Source organism: Suncus etruscus, chromosome 7 (genome assembly GCF_024139225.1).
Source record: "Suncus etruscus isolate mSunEtr1 chromosome 7, mSunEtr1.pri.cur, whole genome shotgun sequence".
Taxonomy (NCBI): Eukaryota; Metazoa; Chordata; class Mammalia; order Eulipotyphla; family Soricidae; genus Suncus; species Suncus etruscus.
Genome location: NC_064854.1, coordinates 106,146,228 through 106,162,461, shown reverse-complemented (window position 1 = coordinate 106,162,461; position 16,234 = coordinate 106,146,228). Strand labels below are relative to the sequence as shown.

At 37.9% G+C, this 16,234-nt stretch overlaps 1 protein-coding gene across 1 annotated transcript in view; it reads right to left on the bottom strand.

Annotated features, from left to right (window-relative positions):
* SUCLG2 (succinate-CoA ligase GDP-forming subunit beta) overlaps positions 1-16,234 on the bottom strand; it is a 318,225-nt gene that overhangs the window by 138,716 nt on the left and 163,275 nt on the right. The window lies entirely within an intron of this gene.

The following is a 16,234-nucleotide window of genomic DNA, read 5'->3' as shown; positions in this document are numbered from 1 at the left end:
GTGACAATGGGGAAACCTCGCAGGCAAACACCATGCACAATGAATAAAGACTATAGCTCAGATGACCTAAAAAATCCCAACCATCTGATTAAACTCTCAGATAAGGAGTTTAGAATAGCAAATGGACGATGTTTGTAGAACTCAAAGAAAGCGTAGATCGATCTGAACAGAACACAAAGACAGAAATCAGAAAACTCCAAACTGAAATAACAGATCAGAAAAACATGGTAGCTGAACTGAAAAACTTAGTGGATTGCTTCACCATCAGAGTAAAAGCAGTTGAGGACAGAATCGGCATGCTGGAAGATGAAATGCAGAAAAACACAACACAGCAGAAGAAATTGGAAAAGAACCTTAAGACAAAGGATCAGGCAATGGAAAAAGTACTCAAGGAATGTGAACAGATGAAAATAGAAGTCTTTGACAAACTCAACAGAAACAACGTAAGAATCATTGGCGTCCCAGAGGCACAGGTAGGAGATCTCCAGGAAGAATAAGTTGTCAAAGACATTATCAAAGAGATACTCCCAGAGTTAAAGATTACATGCAATCAAATCCTACATGCCCGAAGTATACCAGCTAAAAGAGACTCAAAGAAAAACACCCCAAGACCCATCCTAATTACAATGACAAATCCTACAGATATAGATAGAATACTGAAAGCAGCAAGATCAAAAAGGGAAATTACATTCACAGGACCATCCCTAAGACTTACAGCAGACATGTCACAAGAAACTATCAAGACCAGAAGACAGTGGTGGGATATTGTGACAAGACTGAATGAAATGGATGCCTCACCAAGAATACTTCACCCAGCCCAACTCACATTCAGGTTTGAAGGAAGGATACATAGCTTGATGGATAAACAACAGCTCAGAAATTTCACAGATGAAAAACCAGCCTTAAAGGAAAAACTGAAAGGTCTACTTTAAGACAAGAGAGACCAACAAACACAGGAAACATATCTACAAAGATGACATTAAATCCTATGACAATCATCTCCGTCAATGTCAATGGACTAACTTCACCAATTAAAAGACACAGAGTGGTAAAATGGGTCAAAAGATGACTCCAACCTTCTGCTGCCTACAAGAAACACATCTGAATAGACAGAAAAAAACATAGACTCAAAATCAAAGGCTGGAGGAAAATCATCCAATCAAACAACACCCTTAAAAAAGCTGGGGTGGCCATATTAATATCGGATGACACCAACTTTATACTCAAAAGAGTTGTAAGGGACAAAGATTGACACTATGCACTAATCAAGGGATATGTGCAACAGGAAGAAATAAGACTATTAAACATATATGCACCCAATGAGAGACCAGAAAATTATCTACTACAATTACTGAGAAATCTGAAAGACATAATAATGGCACAATAATTGTGGGAGACCTCAACACGGCCCTGTCAAAACTTGATAGGTCAACCAGACTGAAACAAAAAAAACATAATAGCCCTGAAAAGAGTAATGGAAGAAAGACTAGTAGATTTATATAGGATTCTCCACACCAAAAAAGCTGGATACACATTCTTTTCCAATGTACATGGATCATTCTCCAGAATAAACCACATGCTGACACATAAAACATACCTTCATAAAATCAAGAGGATAGAAATCTTCCAGGCTACGTTTACTGACCACAAGGCTCTGAAATTAGATGTGAACTACAAAGCCACACAGAAGAAAAACTTTAACAATTGGAAATAAAACAGCTTGCTACTGAACAACCAGTGGGTCCGAGATGAAATCAAAGAGGAAATAAAAACTTTCCTGGAAACAAATGATAATGAAGACACAAACTGCCAGAATCTATGGGACACAGCAAAAGCAGTCCTGAGAGGAAAATTTATAGCTTTACAAGCCCACATCAGGAAGGAAGAAGGGGCATACCTGAATAACTTAATGACGCAGCTCATAAAATTAGAAAATGACCAACAAAAGGAACAAAATAGAGAGACAAAAGTAAATAACTGAAATCAGAAATCAATGAAGTGGAAAACCAAAAAACAAACCAAAAGATCAAAGAAAGCAGATGTTGGTTCTTTGAAACAATAAACAAGATTGATAGACCATTGGCAAAACTCATAAAGAAAGAGAGAGAAACCTGATAACCTGTATTAGAAATGAGAAGGGGGAAGATCAGACAGATATTGCAGAGCTCCAAAGGGTAATCAGAGACTACTTTGAGAAACTTTATGCTACTAAACATGAGAACATAGAAGAAATGGGTAAATTCTTGGACACTTATAACCTTCCACAGTTAAGTAAGTAGGATATAGCATATAAAAACACCCCCATCACTATTGAGAAAATTGAAACTGTAATCAAACATCTGCCCAAAAAGAAAAGTCCAGGCCCAGATTGATTTACTAATGAATTCTTTCAAACCTTTAAAGAGGAGCTACTACCAATACTAGCCAGGATCTTCTATGAAATTGAAAAAATGGGAACACTCCCAAACACCTTTTCTGAAGCCAACATCATCTTGATACCAAAACCAGATAGAGATGCTGCCAAAAAAGAAAATTACAGACCAATATCCCTGATGAATGCAGATGCAAAGATCTTCAACAAAATCCTGACAAATAAGATCCAATGCATCATCAAGAAGATCATACACTATGACCAAGTAGGTTTCATCCAAGGAATGCAAGGATGGTTTAACATCTATAAATCTATCAACATCATGCACAACATGAAAAACAAGAAAAATAAAAAGCAAATGATCATATCAATAGATGCAGAGAAAGCATTTGATAAGGTACAACACGTTCTTGATTAAAACTCTCAGCAAGATAGAATGAAAGGAACATTTCTCAATCTAGTTAAAGAATTCTACCACAAGCCAATGGCAAATATTATTCTCAACTGAGAAAAACTAAAAGCCTTTCCTTTAAATTCTGGTACAAGACAAGGCTGTCGCTCTCAAAACTCCTCTTCAACATAGTACTTAAAAGTGCTTGCTATAGTGATCAGGCAAGAAAAAGATATCAAGGGAATCCAGAGAGGAAAGGAAGAAGTCAAGCTCTAACTGTTTGCAGATGACATGATACTCTATTTGGAAAACCCTAAAGACTCTATCGAAAAGCTTCTAGAAGCAATAGACTCATATAGCAAGGTGGCAGGCTACAAAATTAACATACACAGAAATCAATGGCCTTTTTATACACCAATAATGATAGGGAAGAGATGGACATCAAGAATGCAATCCCCTTCACATTAGTGCCAGAGAAACTCAAATATCTTGGAGTCAACTTGACCAAAGACGTGAAGGACCTATACAAAGAAAACTATAAGGCCCTCTCCAAGAAATAAGAGAGGACACATGGATATGGAAATACATTCCCTGCTCATGGATAGCAAGATCAACATAATTAAAATGGCAATACTCCCCAAAGCATTGTACAGATTTAATGTGATCTCTCTAAAGATACCCATTACATTCTTCAAAGAAGTGGATCAAACACTTATGAAGTTTATCTAGAACAATAAACATCCTCAAATAGCTAAAGCACTCCTAGGAAAAAGGAAAACGGGAGGCATTACTTTCAACAACTTTAAACTGTACTACAAGGTAATAGTTATCAAAACAGCATGGTATTGGAATAAAGACAAACTCTCAGATCAGTGGAATAGGTTTGAGTTCTCAGACAATGTTCCCCAGACATACCTAAATTTTGACAAGGGAACAAGAAATCTTAAGTGGAGCTGGCAAAACTTCTTCAACAAGTGGTGATGGCAGAACTGGTTAGCCACTTGCAAAAAAGCAAACATAGAGCCCAGTTAACATCATGTATAAAAGTAAAATCCAAATGGATTAAAGACCTTGATATCAAACCGGATACCATAAGGTATATAGAACAACATGTAGGTAAAACAATCTATGACATTGAGAGTAAAGGCATCTTCAAGGAGGAAACTGCACTTTCCAAACAAGTGGAAGCAGAGATAAATATATGGGAATACATTAAGCTGAGGAGCTTATGCACCTCAAAAGAAATAGTGACCAGTGTACAAGAGCCACCACCATGTGGGAGAAACTATTCACCCAATACCTATCAGATAAGGGGCTAATATCCTAAATATACAGGGCACTGACAGAACTTTAGAAGAAAAAAACATCTAATCCCATCAAACATTGGGGAGAAAAAAATGAACAAACACTTTGATAAAAAAAAGAAATACAAATGGCCAAAAGGCTCCTCATCATTAATCATCAGGGAGATGCAAATCAAAACAACGATGAGATACCATCTCACACCACAGAGATTGGCACACATCACAAAGAATGAGAACAATCAGTGCTGGCGGGGATGTGGAGAGAAAGGACTCTTATCCACTGCTGGTGGGAATGCCATCTAGCCCAACCTCTAAGGAAAGCAATATGGAGATTCCTCCAAGAACTGGAAATTGAGCTCCCATTCGACCCAGCTATTCCACTTCTAGGGATATACTCTAGGAACACAAGAACACAATACAAAAACCCCTTCCTCACACCTTTATTTATTGCAGCAGTATTCACAATAGCCAGGCTCTGGAAACAACCAAGATGCCCTTCAACAGACAAATGACTAAAGAATCTGTGGTACATATACACAATGGAATATTATGCAGCCATCAGGAGAGATGAAGTCATGAAATTTTCCTATACATGGATGTATATGGAATCTATCATGCTGAGTGAAATAAGTCAGAGGGAGAGAGAGAGACTCAGATTAGTCTCACTCATCTATGGGTTTTAATAAAAATAAAAATCATTTTTGCAACAATCCTGAGCAATGAGATGAGGGCTGGAACTTCCAGCTCCCTTCTTGAAGCTCACCACTAAGTGTGGTGAGTGCAGTTATAGAAATAACTACACTGAGAATTACCATAATCATGTGAATGAATGAGGGAACTGAAAGCCTGCCTAGAGTACAGGTGGGGGTTGGGTGGGATGGAGGAAGATTTGGGACATTGGCTATGTGAATGTTGCATTGGTGATGGAGTGTATAGTTCGAATCCCAGCATCCTATATGGTCCCTCAAGCCAGGAGTGATTTTTGAGCTCATAGCCAGGAGGAACGCTTGAGCGTCACCAGGTGTGGCCCCAAAACAAAATAAAAACAAAAAGGACAATAAAAATGATGGCATATATAATGGTTGATATTATCTACAGCTGTTAAAGTTTTGGCATATGTACCTATGATGAGAGTTTGCCACATTTTTTAATATGGTGTTGAATGAAATTTACAATATTTTATACTACAAGGATATAACAAAGAAGTACATAGTCTATATAATATATGTAATATAATATATCTACATTTATTAAGCCTGGGGGTTCACACATAGTAAGGCACACACTTTATTGATCATCTATATCTCTAATCTATTAAGTATTTGAACTGAGGTGAAATGACAATACTGCTTACGTTAGATGTACATGGAATAACCTGTATGGTTTAGAGAGTGCATAAAACTGAATATATGAACTCACTGTATACACAATAGTTATAAAAAGTGCCTCCTTCTTTTCCTCTCTTCTGCCCAAGGTAGTCACATTTTAATAAACTAGTATTATTAAACAAACATCATTTTGTTTTCATATTTTTCAATTAAGTTTATTTTTGTCTTCTCACATTTTTATTATAAATAAATTATGGTGACATAGCACTTTTTTTTTTTTGGTTTTAGTGCCACACCCAGTGGCACACAGGGGTTACTCCTGGCTATATGCTCAGTAATCGCTCTTGGCTTGGGGACCATATGGGATGCTGGGATTTAAACCAAGATCTGTCCTGGATTGTCCGCATGATAGGCAAACTCCCTACCATTATGCTATTGCATGGTCCCATCATAATTTTTCTTATAATGAAAGTATTAATAATTGCACAATTAACAAATTTAAATTTGAATAAAATTATAATGACCTGATGAGAAATAAACATAAAAATTAAAAAAATGTTTTTTTCTTTTGATAAGCAATTAATGCTATGTCATTTTGATATTTAGGCAAATGAAAAAAATGCTAATTTTCTACCCTTCCAAAGCCTTTTCAGCTACACTCACCATTCACAATCACTACTTCACCAATGACCCAACTTCACGGTTTAACAAGTGATCTCTGCAGAAAAGCCTGACTAAAACTCCAGGTATGCTAGCATTTAGGCTGAGATGACCAATGAGTCAGGCACTCTCTCCTCAACTTCTTGTTTTTCTGGAAGGCCTGGCAGCAGAAACCATATTCCATAGAGGCTGCAATATCAGCCACAAAGACTGGAATTCATATACCATGCTGCTGCACATGTATTTACACAACTCCAAATTTTTCAACACTGTCAACCCAGTAAAAAAAACACTAGATGTCAAAGTGGCATCAAAGTCACCCAATGTTCAGAAACAAAACAAATAACAGAAAGATCAATGAACAGCAAATAGCTTAATAAGACTTATGACAATGACTTAATGACCTCATTGTGCGATATAAATATTTTTTTCTCTTTATTTGAATATCTTGATTACATAAATGATTGTGATAAGGTTTCAGTCATATAAAGATCACCCCTCTTCACCAGTGCAACATTACCGCCACCAAAGTCCCAAATCTCCCTCCATCCCACCCCACCCCCACCTGTACTCCAGACAGGCTTTCCAGTTCCCTCATTCATTCACTTGATTATGGTAGTTCTCAGTGTAGTTATTTCTATAACTGTGCTCACCACTCTTGTGGTGAGCTTCATGGAGTGAGCTGGTGTTTCAGCTCTCCTCTAATTGTCTCTGAGGATTGTTACAAAAATGACTTTTATTTTTCTTAAAACCCATAGATGAGTGAGACTATTCTGCGTCTCTCTCTCTCCCTCTGACTTATTTCACTGAGCATGATAGATTCCATGTACATCCATGTATAGGAAAATTTCATGACTTCATCTCTCCTGACGGCTGCATAATATTCCATTGTGTATATGTACCACAGTTTCTTTAGCCATTCGTCTGTTGAAGGGCATCTTGGTTTTTTCCAGAGCCTGGCTATTGTGAATAGTGCTGCAATAAATATAGGTGTGAGGAAGGGGTTTTTGTATTGTATTCTTGTGCTCCTAGGGTATATCCCTAGGAGTGGAATAGCTGGGTCGAATGGGAGCTCAATTTCCAGTTTTTGAAGAAACCTCCATATCGCTTTCCATAGAGGCTGTACTAGACAGCATTCCCACCAGCAGTGGATAAGAGTTCCTTTCTCTCCACATCCCCGCCAGCACTTATTGTTCTCATTCTTTGTGATGTGCGCCAATCTCTGTGGTGTGAGGTGGTATCTCATCGTTGTTTTGATTTGCATCTCTCTGATGATTAGTGACGAGGAGCATTTTTTCATGTGTCTTTTGGCCATTTGTATTTCTTTTTTATCAAAGTGTCTGTTCATTTCTTCTCCCCATTTTTTGATGGGATTAGATGTTTTTTTTTTTTTTTGTAAAGTTCTGTCAGTGCCCTGTATATTTTGGATATTAGCCCCTTATCTGAAGGATGTTGGGTGAATAGTTTCTCCCACTCAGTGGGTGACTCTTGTATCCTGGGCACTATTTCTTTTGAGATGCAGAAGCTTTTCAGTTTAATGTATTCCCATCTGTTAATCTCTGCTTCCACTTGTTTGGAAAGTGCAGTTTCCTCCTTGAAGATACCTTTAGTCTCAATGTCATGGAGTGTTTTACCGACATGTTGTTCTATATACCTTATGGTATCTGGTCTGATATCAAGGTCTTTAATCCATTTGGATTTTACCTTCGTACATGATGTTAATTGGGGTCTATGTTCGCTTTTTTGCAAGTCACTAACCAGTTCTGCCAGTACCACTTGTTGAAGAGATTTTCTCTGCTCCACTTAGGATTTCTTGCTCCTTTGCAAAAATTAGGTAATTGTATGCCTGGGGAATGTTCTCTGAGAACTCAAGCCTATTCCACTGATCTGAGGGTCTGTCTTTATTCCAATACCATGCTGTTTTAATAACTATTGCTTTGTAGTACAGTTTAAAGTTGGGGAAAGTAATGCCTCCCATTTTCCTTTTCCCTAGGAGTGCTTTAGCTATTCGAGGATGTTTATTGTTCCAGATGAACTTCATAAGTGTTTGATCCACTTCTTTGAAGAATGTCATGGGTATTTTTAAGGGGATCGCATTAAATCTGTATAATGCTTTGGGGAGTATTGCCATTTTAATGATGTTAATCCTGCCGAGCCATGAGCAGGGTAAGTGTTTCCATTTCCGTGTGTCCTCTCTTATTTCTTGGAGCAGGGCTTTATAGTTTTCTTTGTATAGGTCCTTCACGTCTTTGGTCAAGTTGACTCCAAGATATTTGAGTTTGTGTGGCACCATTGTGAATGGGATTGCTTTCCTGACTTCCATCTCTTCCCTATTATTATTGGTGTATAAAAAGGCCATTGATTTCTGTAGGTTGATTTTGTAGCCTGCCACCTTGCTATATGAATCTATTATTTCTAGAAGCTTTTTGGTAGAGTCTTTAGGGTTTTCTAAGTAGAGTATCATGTCATCTGCAAACAATGAGAGTTTGACTTCTTCCTTTCCTATCTGAATTCCCTTGATATCTTTTTCTTGCCTGATCGCTATAGCAAGAACTTCCAGTACTATATTGAAGAGGAGTGATGAGAGAGGGCAGCCTTGTCTTGTACCCGAATTTAGAGGAAAGGCTTTTAGTTTTTCTCCATTGAAGATAATATTTGCCATTGGCTTGTGGTAGATGGCTTCAACTAGATTGAGAAAGGTTCCTTCCATTCCCATCTTGCTGAGAGTTTTGATCAAGAATGGGTGTTGGACCTTATCAAATGCTTTCTCTGCATCTATTGATATGATCATGTGATTTTTATTTTTCTTGTTGTTGATGTTGTGTATGATGTTAATAGATTTGTGGATGTTAAACCATCCTTGCATTCCTGGGATGAAGCCTACTTGGTCGTAGTGTATGATCTTCTTGATGATGCATTGGATCCTATTTGCCAGGATTTTGTTGAAGATCTTTGCATCAGCATTCATCAGGGATATTGGTCTGTAATTTTCTTTTTTGGCAGCATCTCTGTCTGGTTTTGGTATCAAGGTAATGTTGGCTTCATAAAAGCTGTTTGGGAGAGTTCCCTTTTTTTCAATTTCATGGAAGAGTCTGGCTAGGATTGGTAGTAGCTCCTCTTGAAAGATTTGAAAAAATTCATTAGGAAAACCATCTGGGCCTGGGCTTTTCTTTTTTGGTAGATGTTTGATTACAGTTTCAATTTCCTCAGTAGTGATGGGGGTGTTTAGATATGCTACATCCTCCTTACTTAAATGTGGAAGGTTATAAGTATCCAAGAATTTTTCCATTTCTTCTAGGTTCTCATGTTTTGTAGCATAAAGTTTCTCAAAGTAGCCTCTGATTATCCTTTGGATCTCTGCAATTTCTGTTGTGATCTCCCCCTTTTCATTTCTAATACGGGTTATCAGATTTCTCTCTCTCTCTTTCTTTGTGAGTTTTGCCAATGGTCTTTCAATCTTGTTTATTTTTTCAAAGAACCAGCTTCTGCTTTCGTTGATCTTTCGGATTGCTTTTTGGTTTTCCACTTCATTGAGTTCCGCTTTCAGCTTTATTATTTCCTTCTGTCTCCCTATTTTTGGTTCATTCTGTTGGTCATTTTCTAATTGTTTAAGCTGCTCCATTAAGTTATTCAGGTATGCCCCTTCTTCCTTCCTGATGTGTGCTTGTAGAGCTATAAATTTTCCTCTCAGGACTGCTTTTGCTGTGTCCCATAGATTCTGGCAGTTCGTGTCTTCATTATCATTTGTTTCCAGGAAAGTTTTGATTTCCTTTTTGATTTCATCTCGGACCCACTGGTTGTTCAGTAGCAGGGTGTTTAATTTCCAATTGTTAAAGTTTTTCTTCTGTGTGGCTTTGTAGTTCACATCTAATTTCAGAGCCTTGTGGTCAGCAAAGGTAGCCTGCAAGATTTCTATCCTCTTGATTTTATGGAGGTATGTTTTATGTGTCAGCATGTAGTCTATTCTGGAGAATGACCCATGTACATTGGAAAAGAATGTGTATCCAGGTTTTTTGGGATGGAGTGTCCTTTATATATCTACTAGTCCTCTTTCTTCCATAACACTTTTCAGGGCTAGTATGTTTTTGTTGGGTTTCAGTCTGGTTGACCTATCAAGTGTTGATAGGGCTGTGTTGAAGTCTCCCACAATGATTGTGTTATTATTGATTTCCTCTTTCAGATCTGTCAGTAATTGTATTAGATAATTTGCTGGTCTCTCATTGGGTGCATATATGTTTAATAGTCTGATTTCTTCCTGTTGCACATATCCCTTGATTAGTACATAGTGTCCATCTTTGTCCCTTACCACTTTTCTGAGTATAAAGTTGGTGTCATCTGATATTAATATGGCCACCCCAGCTTTTTTCAGGGTGTTGTTTGCTTGGATAATTTTCTTCCAACCTTTGATTTTGAGTCTATGTTTGTTCTGACTATTCAGATGTGTTTCTTGTAGGCAGCAGAAGGTTGGATTCACCTTTTTGACCCATTTTGCCACTCTGTGTCTTTTAATTGGTGAATTTAGTCCATTGACATTGAGGGATATGATTGTCATAGGATTTAATGTCATCTTTGTAGATAAGTTTGCTGTGTTTGTTGGTCTCTCTTGTCTTAGAGTAGACCTGTCAGTTTTTCCTTTAAGGCTGGTTTATCATCTGTGAGGTTTCTGAGCTGTTTTTTATCCGTGAAGCTGCGTATTCTTCCTCCAAACCTGAATGTGAGTCGGGCTGGGTGCAGTATTCTTGGGGAGGCATTCATTTCATTCAATCTTGTCACAATATCCAACCACTGTCTTCTGGCCTTGAGAGTTTCTTGTGACATGTCTGCTGTAAGTCTTAGGGATGCTCCTTTGAATGTAATTTCCCTTTTTGATCTTGCTGCTTTCAGTATTCTATCCCTATCTATGGGATTTGTCATTGTAACGAGGATGTGTCTTGAGGTGTTTTTCTTTGGGTCTCTTTTAGCTGGTATTCTTCGGGCATGCAGTATTTGATTGCATGTAGGCTTTAACTCTGGGAGTATCTCTTTGATGATGTCTTTGACAGTTGATTCTTCTTGGAGATCTCCTTCCTGGGTTTCTGGGACTCCAATGATTCTTATGTTGTTTCTGTTGAGTTTATCAAAGACTTCTATTTTCATCTCTTCGCATGCCTTGAGTACATTTTCCATTGCCTGTTCGTTTGTCTTAATGTTCTTTTCCATTTTCTTCTGTTGTGTTGAGCTTTTCTGCATCTCATCTTCCAGTACTCCGATTCTCTCCTCAGCTGCTGATACCCTGTTGGCGAGGCTATCCATTGTGGTTTTCAGTTGAGCAACCGTATTTTTCAGATCTGTTATTTCAGTTTGGAGTTTTCTGATTTCTGTTTTTGTGTTCTCTTCAGATCGATCTATGCTCTTTTTGAGGTCTACAAACATATTCCATATTTCTACTCTAAACTCCTTATCTGAAAGGTTAATCAGGTGGTTGTAATTTATTAGATCAACCGAGCTTTCGTCTTCATTCTCTATGGATGGTGTTTGCCTGTGAGTTTTCCCCATTGTCACGCTTGTAGTGTGGTTTTTCCTGCGTGTTGTGGTGGGGTTCAATGATTAGGAAGAGTTCGCGGCTGCAAAGGGAAGCGAAGCGGCTGAGCGCTTCTGCTGCCTCTAGTTGCAAGTCCTCAGAGTGAACAAAGGCAGGGCAGGGCAGGGCAGAGCGATCCCGCAGCCCCAGAATGCAGCTGCTCACCAGCTTCAAAATGCAGTTTTTTTGGGGGTGCGCTCCCTAGGCCCCTGAGGAAACCTTCGGAAGTTCAGAAGCACAGTTTCAGGCAGACAGAGATAGGAGTTTTCCCCGAAGTCCTCAGAGTGAACAAAGGCAGGGCAGGGTAGAGCGATTCCGTGGCCCCAGAATGCAGGCACTCACCAGCTTTAAAATGCAGTTTTTTTGGGGGTGCGCTCCCTAGGCCCCTGAGGAAACCTTCGGAAGTTCAGAAGCACAGTTTCAGGCAGACAGAGATAGGAGTTTTCCCCGAAGTCCTCAGAGTGAACAAAGGCAGGGCAGGGCAAAGCGATTCCGCGGCCCCAGAATGCAGGCACTCACCAGCTTCAAAATGCAGTTTTTTTGGGGGTGCGCTCCCTAGGCCCCTGAGGAAACTTTCGGAAGTTCAGAAGCACAGTTTCAGGCAGACAGAGATAGGAGTTTTCCCCGAAGTCCTCAGAGTGAACAAAGGCAGGGCAGAGCGATTCCGCGGCCCCAGAATGCAGGCACTCACCAGCTTCAAAATGCAGTTTTTTTGGGGGTGCGCTCCCTAGGCCCCTGAGGAAACCTTCGGAAGTTCAGAAGCACAGTTTCAGGCAGACAGAGATAGGAGTTTTCCCCGAAGTCCTCAGAGTGAACAAAGGCAGGGCAGGGCAGAGCGATTCCGCGGCCCCAGAATGCAGGCACTCACCAGCTTCAAAATGCAGTTTTTTTGGGGGGCGCTCCCTAGGCCCCTGAGGAAACCTTCGGAAGTTCAGAAGCACAGTTTCAGGCAGACAGAGATAGGAGTTTTCCCCGAAGTCCTCAGAGTGAACAAAGGCAGGGCGCGATATAAATATTTTTACAAATTTTCATTTGCTATACTTCTTTTTCATCACCACTTCCTGTAAACAAGCACTATAAAATATATTATTTTGTGCCCGCCAATGGGGCAGGCTTGTGGGAATTATTGGAATTTGGGGACAAAGATGGAAGCAATTTTACTGGAGATGAGATTTGTGTTGGAACATGGAGTGGCAGAAACAAATGTATTATGAGCATCAGTGTAAATAATGATCTTTAAATAAAGTAATCTTTTAAAAAAGGAAAATATCTTAACCGATAAAACAAAATTAAATGCTTCAAATAAAGTATACTTAAGCCCTACATATACTTCTCTGACAAATTCTCAAGTATCTTAAAAAATGTCTTTTGTTTTGGGGTTTTATCCAGCAGAGCTCAGAAAGTACTCCTGACTCTGTGCTCAGCAATCAGTCCTGCAAGGTTTAAGTACCATAAAACAAAATTAAGTCCAGCCCAGGTCAGCCACATGCAAGAAAAGTGCCTTACTTGATAGAATACTTCTCCAGGTCTCAAGATATGTTTTAAGATTATTTTTTAAATTCATTAAACAATATTTAAATATGATTTCCAATTTAGCTAATTTAAATTTAGGAATGTAAACTCCTAGAAAAGATGATATTTGTATTAAGTTAGTTCACTGAATCTATTCATTAGTTCAAATTATAGTGGCCCATGCTCATATTCAAGGCATCAATGTTTTCAGAAATTAAGAAAATAGGAGCTAAATTAAAACTTTAGAGACTTGTAAAATTTTAGTCATTTCAGCTTTCCTTTGCAGTTAATCATTACAATAAATCTTAGTGAAATTAATTTTTGTCTGGAATATATGCTCAGTGGTCTTTACATGAGGTAAATATTTTTACAGTAAATCTTCTAGTATACATCACATTTAGGGAAGTAGGAATAATAAATTCTCAGGAAAGGTATAAATAATTTAATCAGACAATTATTTCTTTATGCTGTTATGCAAGAGGTGTCTCCAAATGTCTGAACATCATCTAGGTAAACAATAACTTTCAGAATTACAAATCTAAGGGCCTTAAATATTTCATTATTCTTCTTTTGTCTCTTTTTTTCCTTTTTTTTTTGGGGGGGGTGGTAGCAATACCTGGCAGTATTCATGGATTATTCCTGGTTCTGTGCTCTGGGATAACTCCTTGTGAGACACAAAACCTAATCTGGGCTGGCTTTATATAAGACAAACACTTCACCCCTTATAATATTCTTCCACCTCAGTTACCATTTCTTTATCAGGGCATCATCACCTGATGGTCATTTAAATGTTTCTCTTCCTGATCTGTTCCTTTACATACGGAACACTAGTTTTCTGGAACATTTTGCTAATCCCCATAAATAAAAGAAGCATCTTAAAGCAGAAACTTTCAAATCTTAACCCCAGTGCAAGTGAACTATCTTAATTGAAACTGCTCCACTCTTGTGTACCTTCTATCCACATTCACTGACAACAGAGCTTGTTGCCATTATGAGAACCCCCAGAGAAGAATGGGGGACTTTTAATCATCTCTGTTCCTCAGACAGTGATTAGCTCCTAGTCAGAACATTCTCCAACTCTGCTGAGCATATGAAGATATAAAGTCTGTCATATAGTTGACAATGAAGAAAAAGAAAGAAAAAGAAAAGAATGAAAATATTTGTTTGCCTTTTCAATGCATTAAGTTAAAATATAATAACAAAATAGCTACTAATGATCTCTGAAATTTTAATATTCATCTCTTTCTATTTTTTGTTTTTGTTTTAGGTCACACCTGATGGCGCTCAGGGGTTACTCCTGGCTCTGCGCTCAGAAATCGCTCCTGGCTCAGGGGACCATACGGGATGCTGGAGATTGAACTGGTGTCCATATTGGGTGAGCTGCATGCAAGGCAAACACCCTACTGCTGTGCTACCATTCCGGCCCCAATATTCATCTTTCTACAAAAGTAACTTATTTAAAACTTAAGGAGCCTTGGGGTAATGGAAAAATTGGCCATTTCAGATAGATGAGTAATTACTAATCATTACTCTAATTAAATGGTAGGGAATTTATCTTCTATTAAGAAAATATTACTTCTTTCTCTAGAACTGTTATATTTACTTTCGGAGTTCTCAAATCATGTGCAGGGCAGATTTTTCTCAATACTTACTATCTTGCAATTTAAGATTTAACTAATGTCAATTCTCTAGGAATCTCTTTAAAATAAACTTTCTATATTTATTGTTTCAAAATTGAATACTTTTGGCAGATCTGTGTTGGATACCCAACATATCTCCCATTTATTTTGCTGCATCACAGCAAGTCTATAATATAAATGAAATGTGTGTAAAGTAGGATCCAACAAAGGATACTGCAAATGACTGTAAAAATTATACCAACGAGGTGGCCAGAAGAACAGTACAAATAGTTAAGGCGTGGCCTACTCTCTTTTGATCCCTAGCACCATGAATGGTCATCTAAGCCTAGGAATGATCCCTAAGCAGAATCAGGAGTAAGCCCTGATCTCTGCATAGTGTAGCCCTCCCATAAAATACTGATGGTCAAGGAATGATGTTGTATGTAATTAGGGTTAATGAACATAGTTGGAAGCTGATGTTATAGAGTGATTTGAGCAAAATAACAATATAGTTCTCAGTGACCCCAAATCCAAAATAAGAAGCATTTAATGAATTTCAGATGGATGATTTTTGGAAAACATTCTCAGGTGGTGACATAGGTCACCACAGTCCATATACAGTAATCATTCAATATCATCATTTCCAAAGATTACTGTCCACCCATAAACTTACAAAGTCAGAAATAATTAAGTCATTCCTCTAGCTGCCCACTGAATCCTCAAATCTTCCATTCCCTACTGAGATTTAGTCCCACACAACTCAGAACTTTTGTATCAGGTTGAATCATTGGCTTTCTTGACAGTCTTTCTTTACATCTTCAAATTAACTGCAGTCTACTACTATCTATATATTTGTAAATAAACTTTAAAGTTTTATTCAGCTTTATACTTCTATGACTTGCATTAAGCTTCTAGGAACAGATACAATCAACAATAACACAAACATAAGATAATATATATGTATATATATATAGAAAATGTAGGGTTTATTTTATAAAAGGAGTGTTGTACAAAGTTTTTTGTACTCTACTAGAACCCAAGAAACACAGATATATACATGAATGCATACATCTACACAGATATATGGATATGCGACTTTTACAGATATACATTTACACACAGACTATATTACACTCATTACACAAAGAATATAGGGATTATTAAGAAAATTTCTCTTTATAATTGATCAGGGAAAAACAACCAAAAAATATCAATTAGCTGTGAGATAAGGAAGCTTAATGTACCACAGGTACAATAGACTAGAGTAAGGGAAGTACATAGATGCAATACTTGCAACCTCATCTCCCCCTCAACAACTTGGAAGACAACTTCTCTGGTTTTGAAGTCAAGGGCTATAATTACATATATGAAATATTTTAAGTTGTTTTAATAATATATCACCTTTTTCTATAAATATTCATCCTGAATGCTCATTAACTATTAAAAATGGCAGTTAGTTAACCATGCGTATTACTAGCAATAGTATCTG